This window comes from Apium graveolens, chromosome 2 (assembly GCF_009905375.1).
Source record: "Apium graveolens cultivar Ventura chromosome 2, ASM990537v1, whole genome shotgun sequence".
In the NCBI taxonomy this organism is placed as follows: Eukaryota; Viridiplantae; Streptophyta; class Magnoliopsida; order Apiales; family Apiaceae; genus Apium; species Apium graveolens.
In genome coordinates this window covers 56,891,865-56,904,961 of record NC_133648.1, presented here as the reverse complement: position 1 = coordinate 56,904,961, position 13,097 = coordinate 56,891,865, and the positions used below count along the sequence as shown (strand labels likewise).

The 13,097-nt window shown below is 39.6% G+C and overlaps 1 non-coding gene across 1 annotated transcript; it reads right to left on the bottom strand.

The window, feature by feature from the left end:
- Positions 1-6,802: 6,802 nt before the first annotated feature.
- LOC141709117 (small nucleolar RNA R71) lies at positions 6,803-6,909 on the bottom strand. The gene has a single exon (XR_012569710.1). It is a non-coding gene; the product is annotated as a small nucleolar RNA R71 (small nucleolar RNA).
- Between the last annotated feature and the right edge of the window lie 6,188 nt (positions 6,910-13,097).

Sequence of the window (13,097 nt, the reverse complement as noted above, 5' to 3'; positions counted from 1 at the left end):
TATATTATGGATTAATTTTGTCTGATGAGAAATCGTTTCTCATAATAATTTTGAATGTTGATCTGGGTTCTACAAGTGTTGTAGATCGTCTGGGTATTTTTTTCATACTTTTATGATGTATAGATTTTTTATTATGAATTTTTGAAGTTCTTACAATTAAATTCGTAATTTAATAAGTATAAATATATGTATATATAGTATATATATATATATGTTTGTATTATGCATATGCATCTGCTGTACAATTTGCTGCTGTACGGAGTTGAACAGACAGAACAGGTGAGAATGTCAGGCACGCTGATCGAGAAAGAAAAAGGCGGCGGCTGCTGAAAAAAAAAGGGGGGGTGTCACGCATTCCGGGAATGCGTTACACACCTGTGCCGCATTCACGGAATGCGTTACATACTTTAATGGCTTAAAAGGGGTGTAACGCATCACCGGAATGCGTTACAGGGCTTGTAACGTGTTCCTGTAATGCGTTACAGCCCGTCTGTTGATTTTAAAATTGATTTTCTGGGAGTTTCGTAACTCCGTTTTGGGCGTGCAATATATCGTTGGATTCGTTTTTCCGAGACGGATCTAATGGAGTGATCATTTTTAGTTTATATAAAAGTTTTGAACTGTTTATATTTCCATGAAGTGTTTTAAAGTTGTTTTTGACTGTTTTAATTGCTTTTAAATGCTTCATGTGATACATAGAGATGTATAATGCTTAGATTAATGTGCTAGATGATATAACATGCCTACCTTGATGTTTATTCATGTTTATATATGTGATATATGCTTAGTTTATCATGCGATGATAGATTTAGGTGAACTTAAATAAACATAAGGCGTTTGTTAGACAACCTAGTATAGTGAAATTGTTTCATAACCTTAAGAATAATATTATGAATACAATTATGAGATTCTTGTGTTTATGAAACACGTAATTGAATATGAATTTTCGATATAAGAGAAAGGATGATTCTGTCAATAACAGATTTCTATCTGTAAGAAAGGGTTATTAAGTGACGCCTCTTGACAATGCTCCACCCGATCTGGGAATCGTCTGATTATTGATTATTGATTTGAAATATTTAATTTAAAAGGAAGAATCTCTTTATAATATGATTATGATTGTAACGTAATATAATCCCTCTAAAATTAAATAATATCAAGTAGTAATTGGCCAATGATACAACGGCCTTGTGTCGGTCATAGCCTTCCAACATGATAGAAAATAGTTCTTATTTTTGAATCATTGTCGGTTCGTGCTACAGCCGAGGGCTTTGATTTCGAAATAAGAAATACTTGTCTATTAAATAGAGATGTGTACATTGAATAAGAATCTAAAGGTCGGTACGTGCTACAGCCGTGGGCCTTTGGGGACTGATTCAACTGTACGGAATGTTGGTTAGACTTGACTTAGAATATTGAGTTTGTCGTGCTACAGCCGAGACTCAATTATTCAAGAGGCTAAAGTTTGATTAGGGAATAACATGAGATGTAATTGACAAGAGTTGTCTGCCTATTGAACATTACATGGCGGTTCGTGCTACAGCCGGGGTCGTGTAATGGAATGTAGGATCCCTATTCCCACTAGTATTATGAATGCTTAATTTTTCACGTAGGGGGTTGAATAAATTAGGTAAACTGGTGGGAGCCACTTATGAATAAAGACCCGATTCATATAGTATTTTTAAAATGAAATCGAATATTTGCTAAGTGTTGTTATGTGTTTATCATTTACAGATTTACTATATTATGTCTTCTGCACTATCACTCGGGAGCATACTAGATGCTCACAAGTTGACTGATCCTAATTTAGCTGTATGCTTTCACTATAACAAGTTAGGGCACTGGAAGAGAAACTGCAAGGTTTACCTTGTAGAATTGAAGAAGAATAAGGGTAGTAAGACTACCGCTTCTGATTCAGGCATGTTCATGATCGAAGTTAATATGTCACTAGGTCAAATTTCTACTTGGGTATTAGATACCGCCTGTGGTTCTCATATTTGCAATTCGTTGCGAGGACTAAAGGGAAGTAGGAATCTTGAAAAAGATGAGGTGATTCTACGTATGGGCAATGGAGCAAGGGTTGCGGCCATAGCTGTAGGATCATTTAGTTTACATATGCCTACGGGCAAGACTATTATTTTGAATAATTGTTATTACGTTCCCTCTATCGTGAGGAATATTATTTCTATCCCTATGTTGGATTTGGATGGTTTTTCATTTATTATTAAGAATAATGAATGTTCTATCCTTAGAGATAATGTTCTTTATGGAAGTGGAATTTTAAATAATGGTTTGTATGTATGTGACGTAGAGCATGATTTACTTCAGATTGAACAAACTAATAAAAGAAAACGAGATGATGAAAATCTGACCTATTTATGGCACTGTAGGCTAGGTCATATTAGTGAAAATAGACTTCGGACATTGCATAAGGAAGGGTTACTAGACCCCTTTAATTTTGAATCATATCCTACATGCGAGTCTTATCTATTGGGTAAAATGACCAAATCTCCATTTAGTGGACATGGAGAGAGGGCTGCAGATTTGCTAGGATTGGTACACACAGATGTATGTGGACCAATGTCTACACAAGCCATGGGAGGATTTTCGTACTTCATTACTTTCATAGATGATAGATCTAGATTCGGATATGTGTATTTGATGAAACACAAGTCTGAAGCCTTTGAAAAGTTCAAGGAATATAAACATGAAGTGGAGAAACAAACCAAACACAGTATTATAACTCTTCGATCAGATCGAGGTGGTAAATACTTGAATGGAGAGTTTCTAGATTATCTCAAAGAAAATGGTATAGTCTCCCAGTGGACTCCTCCATATACTCCACAGTTGAATGGGGTATCTGAAAGGAGAAATCGAACTCTGTTAGACATGGTTCAGTCCATGATGAGCTATGCGAATCTTCCAGTATTCCTATGGGGTTACGCATTGGAAACCTCAGCATATTTACTGAATAAGGTGCCTTCCAAATCTGTTCCTCAAACTCCGTATGAGATATGGAAAGAAAGGCAACCGAGTCTTAAACACGTTAAGATTTGGGGATGTCCAGCTTATGTCAAGAAAGTTGACCCAGATAAGCTGGAATCTCGATCCGTAAAATATAGTTTTTGGGATATCCTAAAGAGACTTCAGGGTATTACTTTTACACCGATCATCGAGTGTTTGTCTCCAGACATGCTACCTTCTTGGAAAATGAGTTTATCCTTGAAGGAAACAGTGGGAGCAAAATTGAACTTGATGAAGTTCAAGAAGCACAAACTACTACGGTTCAAGTGGAAACACCTGTTCAGACTGAACAACCTTCTGTGGAACAACCCATTCGTAGGTCAGAGAGAGTGTCTCGCCAACCTGAGAGGTATTATGGCCTTGTCATTGAGAATGACAATGAGTTGTCAATCATTGATGAAGACGACCCTAAGACCTATAATGAGGCTATGAGTAGTGTTGACTCAGAGAAATGGCATAGTGCCATGAAATCTGAAATGGAATCTATGTATACCAACCAAGTATGGACTCTGGTTGAAGCGCCTGAAGGTGTTAAGCCTATTGGGTGCAAGTGGGTATATAAGAGAAAGATTGGAGCAGATGGCCAGGTGGAGACCTATAAGGCTAGGCTAGTGGCAAAAGGATTTAATCAAAGACAAGGGATTGACTTTGATGAAATCTATTCGCCTGTAGCCCTGTTAAAATCAATTCGGATTTTACTTGCGATTGCTGCTTACTACGACTATGAGATCTGGCAAATGGACGTGAAAACGGCCTTCCTCAATGGGGAACTTGAGGAGGAAGTGTATATGACACAGCCGAAAGGTTTTCTTTTCAAGGGAAATAAACACCTAGTGTGTAAGCTGCTGCGAACCATATATGGTTTAAGGCAAGCTTCTCGTAGATGGAACACCCGTTTTGATGAGACAATCAAAGAGTTTGATTTTATCAAAAACATGGATGAACCATGTGTCTACAAGAAGGTTAGTGGGAGCGCGGTAACATTTCTTGTATTGTATGTGGATGACATACTTCTTATAGGAAATGATATACCGATGCTGCAATCAGTCAAGGTATGGCTATCAAAGAACTTCACCATGAAGGACTTGGGAGAAGCATCCTACATTCTCGGTATGAAGATCTATAGAGATAGATCTAGAAGAATGATAGGTCTTACCCAGGGTACATACATCCAGAAAGTGCTTAAAAGGTTTAGCATGGAAAACTCCAAAAGAGGTCTCATACCGATGAGTCATGGAGTGTCCCTTTCCGAAAAAATGTCTCCTAAGACACCTGAGGAAAGAGAGCGTATGAGTAAGATTCCTTATGCTTCAGCAATAGGATCTATCATGTACGCGATGTTGTGTACAAGGCCTGATGTTGCTTATTCAATTAGAGTGACGAGCAGATATCAGTCCAATCCAGGTGAAGACCACTGGAAAGCAGTAAAAAACATCCTTAAGTACTTGCGAAGGACTCAGGACATTTTTCTTGTTTTTGGCGGTGAATCTGAGTTGAAAATAGAGGGTTATACTGACTCTAGTTTTCAATCAGAGAGTGATAGCAAATCCATGTCAGGGTACGTGTTTACTCTAAACGGTGGTGCGATAAGTTGGAAGAGTTCCAAACAGTCGACAACGGCTGACTCCACAGCGGAAGCAGAATATATAGCTGCAAGTGAGGCTGCAAAAGAAGCTGTTTGGATGAGGAAATTTGTTTCTGAGTTAGGAGTTGTTCCTAGCGTTGAAGAGCCTATTGTGTTGTATTATGATAACAACGCAGCAATAGCACAAGCCAAGGAACCTAGGTCTCATAAAAATTCCAAACATGTCATGCGGCGCTTTCATCTGATTAGGGAGATTGTTGAAAGAGGAGATGTCAACGTCGAGAGAGTTGACACACATAACAACGTAACAGACCCACTCACAAAGCCACTTTCTCAGAGTTACTTTGATCGTCATAAAGACAAGATGGGTATTAGATACCAGAGTGACTGGCTTTAGTACAAGTGGGAGATTGAAATGAATATGTCCTAAGTCCAATCATGTATTAGGATTTAGGAATAACTTTTTATGTAATCTGTTTTGATTTAATTGATATTAATAAAAGACTTGTTTTGTTTTTATTACAGGCTCTATCTATTTAAGTGTTTAAATAAGATATACCATAGTTTAGAGTAAAGCTTTTTATGGATTATGATGAGATCATAATAGTGAGACCTAAAAAGATGATAACTCTAAACTTAAATAGTTCCTGGTCATAGGATTACTAATTGGTAATTATTTTTAAAGGTTAGATTCGATCCCTCGAATTTTTATTCACGTTTTATATGCTTTTATTTGGATTTTATATGTGTAAAAGTGTTTTACCATGCCCCCGCTGCGATTAAAATCCAACAGGCTAATCGTGATCATGGGATCCTAGCGGATTTACTATGGATTTCTTTGGTTAATTGATTAATAACTTAGTATATGGTGATTGTATGATATCTAGTATAGGTTGTGCTTATTTGTCTTATATGCGTCACGAACATGTAAGATAGCCTGTTAATCTCTTGTGAAGCGACAGTGGATCTTGAGATTTAGAACTTGCCATGTTAGCATAGGTTCATGTATTGTATGCATGATTAGTGGGTAACTCTAACCGTTTTACTTGCCCTGTGTAATCATCATGAATAACTTGTGCTTAAATAGTTATGTTGTCAAATTCTGTAGACATATAGGGTCTCAACATAATTGATGCATATTCAACTTCTATCTTAATTGTGGATGCTTGGTAGAATGGTATTCGTACAATGAAAGTTGGCGTTTATCAGTTTCGTGTTGTTCGATTAATATCATCACCATTATATGATAATGTTAATAACAATAACTATTGAATGAAGTAGTAATGAAGTTAGGATCTCATGGGTGTTTAATATTGTTAATTTAAGTGTTTAATTCTCATAGTTAATATTAGTTAACCAATTTTAATTGTTATTGTCTTGGCATTGAAGAATAATCATACATTGGTGAGTAAGTGTTAATTAAATATAATTAATCAGAGTCTCTATGGGAACGAACTAGAAATCATTATATATTACTTGCGAATGCGTATACTTGCGTGAAATATTTAGCGCATGATTTGTGCCTAACAAGTTTTTGGCGCCGCTGCCGGGGACTCAGTGTTAATTTGTTTAGTTTATGTACTTGCCATCAGTGGTCATTAGGATTCATTGATTAAGACTTGGTACTTACTGCTTTCGATTGTGTTCCAGGTACTCTAGCGAGCGTTTATGCAAACATGTTCTCGCACTCGCAAGAGAAATCTGGATAAAGCTGAAGAAACAGATAAAGCTCTTGACTTTCCGGAGAAGATAATTTTTGAAGATTCGGATAAAGAGAGTGAAAAGAAAGAACTTGAAACAATGGGTGTTCGTCTAGCTCAAGCTGATCAAGCTCTTATGGACTTTTCTCGGCCTAAAATTGATGACATTCAGTCAAGCATCATTCATCCGGCTATTGAGGCCAATACTTTTGAAATCAATCCGGACACTATTCAGATGGTGCAGAATTCTGTTTCTTTCGGAGGGGTTGCGACTGAAGATCCCAACATGCATATTAGGAATTTTGTCGAGATCTGTAGTACTTTCAAATATAATTGTGTCACTGATGAGACTATCAAGCTGAGGCTTTTCCCATTCTCTCTGAGGGACAAAGCTAAGGACCGGTTACATTCTTTACCAGCTGGGTCCATCACTACTTGGGAAGATCTTGCATAAAAGTTTCTGGTGAAGTTCTATCCAATGGCCAAAACTGCAGCTATGAGGAGTGCACTTACTCAGTTTGCGCAGCAACAAGGAGAATCTATGTGTGAAGCTTGGGAGCGCTACAAGGAGATGTTGAGAAAGTGTCCACATCATGGTATGCCTGACTGGATGGTGATCACTGGTTTCTACAATGGTTTGGGGGTCCAATCTCGACCCATGCTCGATGCAGCTTCTGGAGGCGCCTTGTGGGCCAAAAGCTATATTGAGGCCTATAATCTCATTGAAACTATGGCTGCAAATGAGTATCAAAACCCAACTCAAAGGATGATGCCCGAGAAAGTAGCAGGTATTCTGGAAGTCGATGCAGCTACAACTATTGTAGCGCAGCTCAAGGCGCTGTCTATGAAGGTCGATTCTTTAACCAACTATGGCATAAATCAAATAGCTAGTGTATGTGAGCTTTGTGCAGGCTCTCATGCTACGGATTAGTGTTCTCTTGTTAATGAATCTGTTCAGTATGTGAATAATTTTCAGAGACCGCAATAGCCTATGCCCGCTACTTATCATCCTAATAACAGAAATCATCCCAATTTCAGCTGGAGCAATAATCAGAATGTTGTTCAGAAACCATATCAGCAAGCTGCAAATAAATAGTTTAATCCACTTGGATTCCAGCAACCTTAGCAATTTGCTCAAAGGCAACCATATCCTCAACAAGGAGGTGTTGCTCCACCTTCTAGTGCTGATTTCAAGGAGTTAAAGTTGTTGTGCAAAAGTCAAGTTGTTTCTATCAAGACCTTGGAAAATCAAATTGGACAAATAGCCAATGCCTTGCTCAATCATCAACCTGGCACACTTTCCAGCGATACTGAAGTACCACACAGGAAGGAAGCTAAAGAGCAAGTCAAAGTTATCACCTTAAGGTCTGGAAAAGTTTCTGATGCTGAAAAAGCAAAAGATGTAGAAGTTAAAGTTGTAGATGAAGAAGGAATATAAAAGGCGAAAGAAGCATAATCAAGGAAGACTACTGTTGAACACACTTTGCCTGAGGGTAATACAGGGGAGAAATAACTCTATCCTCTACCGCCATTTCCTAAGCGATTGCAAATACAAAAGCTGGACAAGTAATTTGGTAAGTTTCTGGAGGTGTTCAAGAAACTTCACATCAACATACCTTTCGCTGAGCCTCTTGAGCAAATGCCTAGTTATACAAAATTTATGAAAGGTATTCTTTCAAAGAAGGTGAAACTGGACGATCTTGATACCGTTGCTCTAACGGAAGAGTGCAGTGTCGTGCTGCCACAAAAGTTACCTCCAAAGCTTAATGATCCAGGTAGCTTCACCATTCCTTGCACCATTGGCAAGTTGTCATTTGACAAGTGCCTTTGCTATTTGGGAGCAAGCATCAATCTGATGTCGTTGTTTATCTTCAAAAAGCTGAATTTTCCTGATCCGAAGCCCACCTACATGTCTCTACAATTGGCTGATCGTTCAATTACATACCCACGAGGCATTGTGGAGGACGTGCTAGTAAAGGTGGACAAGCTCATCTTTCCTGTAGATTTTGTCATTCTGGATTTCGAGGAAGATAAGAAGATTCCCATAATCTTGGGTGCAAGATCAAGATGTGACATTCAATGTGTTCAATGTGATGAAATTCCCTATAGAAGATGAGGAGTGCTTCAAGGTGGATTTGGTCAATTCTGCAGTTACTTTAGAACTTGATCATGTGCTAAGGTCTGATGCATGAGAAAAAGCCTTATTGGGGGATTTTGACAGTGAAGATGATGAAGGCAATGAGCATTTACAATATCTAAATGCTTCTCCTTGCAAACGGAAGCTAGACATGCCATTTGAATCTCTTGGAAATACTGATCTCATGAATGCTGAGGTAAAGCTCAAACCATCTATTGAGGAAGCACCTACTTTGGAGCTTAAACCATTGCCTGAATACTTGAGGTATGCTTTTTTAGGTGATGTATCTACTTTGCCTATTATTATTGCATCTGATCTTTTAGGTAGTGATGAGGACAAGCTCTTGAGGATTCTAAGAGAATTCAAATCGGCCATTGGATGGACTATAGCAGATATAAAAGGGATCAGCCCTTCGTACTACATGCATAAAATTCTGCTAGAGGAAGGTTGCAAGCTGACTGTTGAGCAACAGCGAAGGCTTAATCCTATCATAAAAGAAGTGGTGAAGAAAGAAATTCTAAAATGGTTGGATGTAGGAATCATATATCCTATTTCTGACAGTTCTTGGGTGAGCCCCGTGCAATGTGTACCTAAGAAAGAAGGTATTACTGTGGTAGCAAATGAGAAGAACGAGCTCATCCCCACTCGAACAGTCACATGATGGAGGGTATGCATGGACTACAAGAAGTTGAATAAAGCCACTAGGAATGATCACTTCCCTCTTCCATTCATTGATCAGATGCTTGACAGGTTGGCTGGTCATGAGTATTATTGTCTTCTGGATGGCTATTCGGGCTACAATCAGATTTGCATTGTACCAGAAGATCAAGAGAAGACTACTTTCACTTGTCCATTTGGCACGTTTACTTTTCGCAGAGTTTTTTTGGCTTATGTGGTGCACCTGCCACTTTTCAGAGATGCATGATGGCTATATTCTCTGATATGATTGGAAATAATGTTGAAGTATTCATGGACGACTTTTCCGTCTTTGGACATTCGTATGATGAATGCTTGAATAATCTCCGTTTGGTGCTCAAAAGATGTGTTGAGACCAATCTGGTGCTCAATTGGGAAAAATGTCACTTCATGGTGCAACAAGGCATCATTCTTGGGCATAAGGTCTCTAGTAAAGGTCTTGAGGTGGATAAAGCCAAGGTGGGCGTCATTGAAAATCTTCCACCACCTATTTCTGTGAAAGGAATCCGTAGCTTTCTTGGTCATGCGGGTTTTTATCGGCGTTTCATCAAGGATTTCTCTAAGATATCTAAGCCGTTGTGCAACTTGCTCGAGAAAGATGTGCCTTTCAAATTTGATGGTGAATGGTTGGTAGCATTCGAGACTCTCAAGAAGATTTTAATCACAGCACCATTTATTACGGCACCTGATTGGAGAGAACCTTTTGAGATGATGTGTGATGCAAGTGATTATGCAGTGGGAGCATTTCTTGGGCAGCGAAAGAATAATATCTTTCATGTGGTCTACTATGCTAGTAAGATGTTAAATGGAGCCCAATTGAACTATACCACTACTGAGAAAGAGCTCTTGGCTATAGTTTATGGTTTCGAAAAATTTCGATGTTATTTACATGGGATAAAGGTGACAGTGTTTACTAATCACGCTGCCATCCGTTATCTGGTCTCAAAGAAGGATTCAAAGCCTAGACTTATTCATTGGATTCTCTTACTACAGGAATTCGAGTTAGAGATCAAGGATCGAAAAGGTACTAAAAATCAAGTAGCTGACCATCTCTCTAGATTGGAGAATCCTAATTCTACTTCACATGATAAGACATTGATCAACGAATCTTTTCCGGATGAGCAGTTGTTCCCAATTCAAGAGGAAGAGCCATGGTTCGCAGACATTGTGAACTATCTTGTTAGCAATATAATGCCTTCTAATATAAATGCGGCTCAAAAGAAGAAGTTTCTGCATGAGGTGAAGTGGTACATGTGGGATGAACCATATTTGTTTAGACAGGGAGCTGACCAGATCATTAGGAGATGTATCCCATTTTGTGAGACGGAGGGGATATTACGAGACTTTCATTCCACAACTTATAGTGGACATTATGATGGTAAAAAGACAGCAGCTCGTATTCTTCAAACAGGTCTTTTCTGGCCTATGTTGTTTAAGGATGCACATCAGTTCGTTTTAAGGTGTGATCGCTATCAAAGAGTTGGGAATCTTTCCAGAAAGGATGAGATGCCTTTAAATGTGCTACTTGAAGTTGAGGTCTTCGATGTTTGGGGAATCGATTTCATGGGACCATTTATCTCATTCTGCAATAATCAGTACATCTTGTTGGCAGTCGATTATGTCTCGAAATGGGTAGAAGTCAAAGCTGTACCGACTAATAATGCAAAGGTAGTGTTGAGTTTTCTTCATAAGCAGATATTCACAAGGTTTGGAATGCCACGAGTTATCATAAGTGACGAAGGGTTGCATTTCTGAAATCGTAAGTTCACTTCTATGATGCAACGCTACAATGTGAATCATCGCATTGCTACTGCCTATCATCCACAAACTAATGGTCAAACTGAAGTATCTAATAGAGAGATCAAGGGCATTCTAGATAAAGTCATTTGTCTGTCAAGGAAAGATTGGTCTTTGAAGCTCGATGAAGATGTTTGGGCTTATAGAACAGCATACAAGACTCCACTTGGGATGTCCCCGTTTCAACTTGTCTATGGTAAGGGATGTCATTTACCTGTGGAGCTTGAGCATAAGGCTTATTGGGCATTGAAAAAGTTAAACCTTGATCTAGATGCAGCTGGGAAGAAGCGAATGCTTCAGTTAAATAAACTTGATGAATTTCGACTTCAAGCGTACGAAAACAACAAAATGTACAAGAAAAAGGTAAAAAGGTGGCATGACAGGAAGCTATCGCCTAAGTCATTCGTTCGGGGGCAACAAGTTCTTCTATTCAACTCTCGTCTCCGACTTTTTCCTGGAAAGTTGAAATCAAGGTGGTCTGGACCATTTATCGTCAAAACTGTGTTTCCACATGGAGCGGTGGAGATTTTTTAGAACGATCCGGGCCAAGCATTCAAAGTAAATGGTCAGAGATTGAAGCACTACTATGGGGATACGGAAAACTGTGAATTGGTTAGTACCGTTTTATTGTCAACTTGATCGCATAACTCCACGTCAAGCTAATGACGTAAAAGAAGCGCTTCTTGGGAGGCAATCCGAGATATGAGACTATAGGACACCTTAGAATATAGTACTTTATCGAAAAACCCAAAAAAATCATAAAAGGTTGCGGAAAAAAATATTCCAGTAGCCTAGCATGCGCCCGCGTGCTAGGAGCGCGCGACCGCGTGCTAGCAAGTGACCGCGTGCTGGTGTCACGCAACCGCGTGCGATCCTAACTTTTGAAAAATCATTTTTGAGCAAAAAAAAAACAAAAAAAAAAAAATTCACAAAAAAATATAACCCAGTAACCCACGATTTCCCCCCATACCTTGCCACAATCCCCACTCCTAATCAAATTTTAACCCTATTTTTACCCTATAAATACATACAACCTCTCCATACACATCCCACACACTTTCAACTCTACAAAATCTCTCCTACACACCAAAAACAAACTTTCTAACTCTTATTCTCAGTTCTCATGGTCCCAAAGAGATCACGAACTGTGGGTAGCAGCAGCACCAATCCGACTGCTACTGATTCTTCGAGGCATACTGCTGCGAGGCCCCGATTGTTTGATAGGGCTGTTGAAGAAGCGTACGCCAAGCTTCTGACTAAGCCTATTATGAGGGAGAGGGGGTTCTTTCCATCAGGGAGGGATGGTGAGTTGCTGTCGATGATTGCTGGGAAGGGATGGATTACATTCTGCGAGTCACCTGAGGCGGTTCCAATGAGTATCGTTCGTGAGTTCTATGCGAACGCCAAGGCCGACAGGAATGGGTTTTCTATTGTTCGTGGGTTTACTGTTGACTATCAGCCCGAGGCGATTCGCTGTGTGATTGGACAACGACAAAGGGAACCACATGAGGAGAACTGGAATTGAAAGGCCCCTGAGGACTTTAATTTGGACTTGATTATTACTACTCTCTGTCATCCGGGTACAGTGTGAAAGTTCAAAAGGGGATTCAATGATTATCATACGTTTCCTGCTGTCGCAATGAACAGGTATGCTCGTGCTTGGAATGCATTTATATGTGCTAATATTCTTCCTTCTTCGCATGCACATGAGGTTATAGTAGAGAGGGCGAGGTTGTTATGAGGGATTCTGAATGATGAATATGTGGACCTTGGTGAGTACATCTACAAAGGGATTTTGAAGTTTTTGAGGGGGAAATCGCAATACTCTATCTCGTATGCCTCTATTGTCACAAAGCTTTGCAAGGCAGTTGGATCCCGTGGCCTTCTTATGAGCAGTTGCAGATGCCTGTCGCTCCTATTCATTCATCGACTTTGCATGCGATGCAGGAGTGGACGGGTGGAGAGCCCGAGTCATATGGTTTGGGGTATCACCTTCCAGGAGGAGTTCCAGCAGCTGGTGCTACCATGGCTCGGCCCAGTCAGGCTCAGGGAGAGGCATGCTCTTCGAGAGCCCGGGGAGGAGATGGTTCGGGATTGGCTGATGTCCAGTACAGGAGGCTTTCGAGGAGGATGGATGCGATGTATGAGTCGTAGAGTC